The sequence below is a fragment of the Labrus bergylta genome, chromosome 6 (assembly GCF_963930695.1).
Source record: "Labrus bergylta chromosome 6, fLabBer1.1, whole genome shotgun sequence".
In the NCBI taxonomy this organism is placed as follows: Eukaryota; Metazoa; Chordata; class Actinopteri; order Labriformes; family Labridae; genus Labrus; species Labrus bergylta.
Genome location: NC_089200.1, coordinates 5297435 through 5301865, shown reverse-complemented (window position 1 = coordinate 5301865; position 4431 = coordinate 5297435). Strand labels below are relative to the sequence as shown.

Genomic DNA, 4431 nt, shown 5'->3' with positions numbered 1-4431 from the left:
GACTGCTAGTTGTAGGAAGGAAGGTGACCCCGCTGAGGAAAATAGCTGATTATATCAACCCTAAAAACTTCCATCATTTCATTCGTGCCGTCAAAGAAGTAACAGGATATGATGAAAATATTAACAAGTTTGAGAAACCAACTTTAGCCACAAAGCTGGGTCAGAGCATACAAAGAGTGGCCGACATAATCGAGGCTGAGGCTCTCGTTTCCCAGAGTAATGAAAAGAAGATGCACGTCCAGCAGTTCAGACGCATGTACACTCTTAGCTGGAACGAGCTGATCTCTTCTGCTGCATACCGTACACTGGAAGAAAACAAATGGAACAAACCGAAGCTGATCCCGTTAGCAGATGATGTGAAAAAGATGCACATTTATATGACTAACAAACAGAAAGAGGACTATGAGCAGCTGTCTAAAAAGAAAACACCAAAGAATTGGAGTAATCTTGCTAAAGTAACATTAGCACAGATTATTCTTTTTAACAGAAGAAGAGAGGGAGAAGTCTCTAATATGTATTTGGAAACATATGTTGCCAGGGACAGCTCTCCACTTAATGAGGATGTTGCAGAAGCACTTTCAGAGTTGGAAAAAATGCTGTGCCACCACTTTGAACGAGTGGAAATAAGAGGGAAGCGAGGCAGAAAGGTGCCCATCATCCTTACTCCAGCTATGGTCAAATCGCTGGAGCTACTTGTGACTTCCAGAGACTTGTGTGGTGTGGTTGACAACCCATACTTATTCGCCAGGCCAGGATTTGAGACAAGACTAAGGGGGTCTGACTGCATCCGTGAGTTGGCAAGAAGTTGTGGGGCCCAAAAGCCTGAAGCTTTCTCCTCAACAAAATTGAGAAAACAAGTGGCCACTCTGTCCAGAGTGTTAAACCTTAATGACACTGAACAAGACCTACTTGCAGACTTTCTGGGACATGATATCAGAGTACATAGAAAGTTCTATCGGCTCCCAGAAGGGACTTTACATCTGGCAAAGATTAGCAAGGTACTGATGGCCTGTGAACAAGGCAGACTGGCAGACTTTAAAGGGAAAAGTCTTGACCAGATCTCTATCAGCCCCCAAGGTAAGAGTTAATTTGATTTGCAGAAGCTGAATTTTTCATGTCTAATTTTCAATTTCACTATCAAAGGATTTAATCTTTTTTTTTTGTCTTGAAGATGGAACAGAAGCTCTTGAAGAAAGCTCTGGGTTGTCATCTGAAGATGAAGAGCAAAAAGATAATCCAACAGGTATGTCTGTGTATGGTTCACATGTGTGAAATAATGACATAACAAATTACACATGAATACAGTGAGCCATATCTACAGCGTGTTTACATGAACGGGCCGGCCGGCTCCTCCCCTCGTGTATAAAAGTGGTTTAAGTGAGGGACTAGAGAAAAGAAGAATAACATACTGTACTCACTGCTTAACTGTGTTTCTAGATCACGCTCATTTCAGGTAAATTTACATGCAGTGTGAAGATACGAGCATAATAAAGATCGCTAGCATTAGCATGCTAACACAAAAATGCAGCGTGAGTTGTTTTGGTTTCATGCTGGTGCTCAAGGCATCAGCTGGATCAAAAAAAAATATTTTTTTTTTGATTAAAGGCATATTCTGCCTTTAATAGTTATTAATGTTAATGTACTGTTCTTTCTATGTGTTGTACTTCACAAGTGTTAACGTAAATGAACAGTCAGCCAAACTCCTTTTGAAGAGCCAGGACGTGAGCATGCTTGCTCCTTTAATGACTTCTTCAAAGTAGACAAGATGACAATGAATCGGAGTGAAACTAGAAAAGAAAATACAAGCTGCATCTAGTAGTTGACTCTGAGACAGTAGTAGAGTGTAAATTTACATAAAATTTCTATAAACTTACAATAAATGTACATAAAATGTATCAATATAGACTATCAAACATGTAAACAACAAGTTAGACTTTCAGCCATTACTTTCTGAAGGATTCACACCAAGGAGGACTTTGGATTCAACATGGAAGCCCTTACAGACACCACCTTGCTCTTTCTCTGTTTACACACTTTCTACTTCCCTTTTCCTGCTTCCTGTGTCTTAACAGATTTCAAAATAAAGGAACAATAACCATTTATTCAAACGACGAGGAAACTTTGACCTTTAACATAAAACACATCAAGGGCAGAACAGTTAACATCCCACATTTATGCACAGCATTTCTGAATATCTATACACATTGATGACATATAGGAAGCCTTTTTCCCCATGAAAATGTACATTTCCTTTTTTGTTGTTTTTTCAGTTGGAGAAGAGGAGGGCACCTCAAAGCAGCAGCTTGAAGACGAGCAAAGCTCAGAAGGTAAGCATGAACTTGGGAGATAATAGCTTGTTTTAAGTGACTCTCAGTAGGTCCATAGGCTGATTAGAGTCTGGATATATCATGACAGTGTAGTTGAGAAGAATTATCATAATCTGAATGTGGATCTTGGTTGTTTGCATGTTTTCCCGAAGAGTTGTCGGTGACTGAAGACAGAGGGAGCACCCCAAAGAACCTTCAACAAAACAGGGCCTTGAGAGGTTAAAAAGTGAAGACCCTTTAGTCCTATTTTTCCCTTTTTACTGTATGCACCAATGTGATTAGTATGTACTAATGTTCATCAAATCAAGATATCTGATCTGTGTTTTTAGGAAGAGCGTCAGTAGCCAGAGGGAAAAAGGACACCTCCAATCAACATCAGGAGGAAGAGAAAAGCTCAGAAGGTAAGCGCAGCATATGCAGTTGGAGTTTTTAGACCCCACCTGTAGCACATTGCTGTCTGGCCATATGCCTGATTTCTTTGCTTATAAATGTTTTCTAGAAGAGTTATCGGTGACAAAAGACAGACAGAGTACCTCAAAGTGGCAGTTTGGACGAAAAACAGCCTCTAGAGGTAATAACACAGAGACTCTGACATTATTATTGCAGACTACACAACAGTATGTTATTTGGGGTAATGATATAGCCTTTCAGCATCGTCATCGTGATGAGCGCATGCGCAATAGTCACATTGCAAGAACATGCGATGTGAAGAAGAAGAAAAAATCCGTCCGGAGCCGAAAAATATATTTGAGTCTTTCAATTAAGTTTATGTAGCCTGTCTAAGCCCATTCACATTATTAATAGATCTAAATGAGCATTCATTTATATATTTTACCACATTACATGCAACAACTCACATAGTTAGAGCACCTTCTCAGCGCTCTGTTATCTCACCTGCTGTTATCAGATAATCTAAATACGTGCCAAGTGTTTTTGTATAGACCTAGCTGCGAGCACAAGGCTGAACCAAAAAGGTTGACCTGGACAGGAAGTCGGACAAGGAAATGCACAGAGCATCCTTTTAAATTTCAAAATTAAACTCCAGATCACATTTTCTGCTACGCTACATTGTGCCACCATCTGTAATTCATGATTTGATGCCCGTTTATGTTCATTGCCTATTGAATATTTTTAGGAGGAGCTTCAGTGACTCAGGACAAGAAGGGCACCCCACAGCAGCTGGACAACAAGCAAAGCCCACAAAGTAAGAAATAAACTGTCTTTTGATTTTACCCAAAATATAATCTTGTCAAAAACTCCAGTTTTTAAACACTGTTTCAGCACCGTGTGATTAGAGACCAAAGGTTCTACTTTAAAAGATCCTTATTAAAAAACCCAGCCCATAACAAAAGTTCATTTATGTACAAATGGCTATGGCTATATATAAATTGGTTTTGCTATTACTTATGCAGCAGTGCAGAAGAATGAATTTAATATCTGAAATTTTATATCAATTTGAATGCTTTGGCATATATTAGTCTTATTATGAATAAATGTACACAATAACAAATAAATTATGAAATTATTGTTAATCCCACAGTGTTCATTTATTCCACACAAACTGATCTTGCCCAATGTACTTGTGAGTTGGTCATTTATTTACCAGGGGGATTAAAGTACCGTAAAATCCGGAATATAAATCGCACCGGTATATAAGACGCACCCTGTTTTGAATGTCTCTTAAAGAGAAAAAAACTTTAAACTGTTTTCCTGCGTGAGGATTTATATTGTGTTCAGTGATGTCTACAACGTGCAGTTTCTGTGCAGCTGTGTCATTCTTTTAGTTCCGTTTGTTTTCACTTTCGGGAGTTTGCGTTCCTACTAGCTACAGTACGGTAGTTGAGCTCTCAGCCTGCAGGGAAAGTTGGCAGAGGTACAGACTCCTAGCTTGTGAGTCGAGCTGCCCGACTCCGCTGGTCACTCTTTCACTTTAATATTGGACTCTTTCAATCAAAAGAACAGTCAACAAGGTTTATTTACAGAATAATATACCACTGTTTTCTGTAAATGTAGATTATGACCTTGTGAGGGAGAAAAGATGTGGAGAAAGTCACACAGCCAGCCTGGTCTGTGTCGCCGTCTTTCCCAGCACAGCGTGCAGCTT

At 39.4% G+C, this 4431-nt stretch overlaps 1 long non-coding RNA gene across 1 annotated transcript; it reads left to right on the top strand.

Moving 5' to 3' along the window:
• Positions 1-275: 275 nt before the first annotated feature.
• On the top strand, positions 276-2678 carry LOC136179494 (uncharacterized). The gene is made up of 3 exons (XR_010666588.1): positions 276-1243; positions 2271-2327; positions 2480-2678. It is a non-coding gene; the product is annotated as an uncharacterized lncRNA (long non-coding RNA).
• The last annotated feature ends 1753 nt before the right edge of the window (positions 2679-4431 follow it).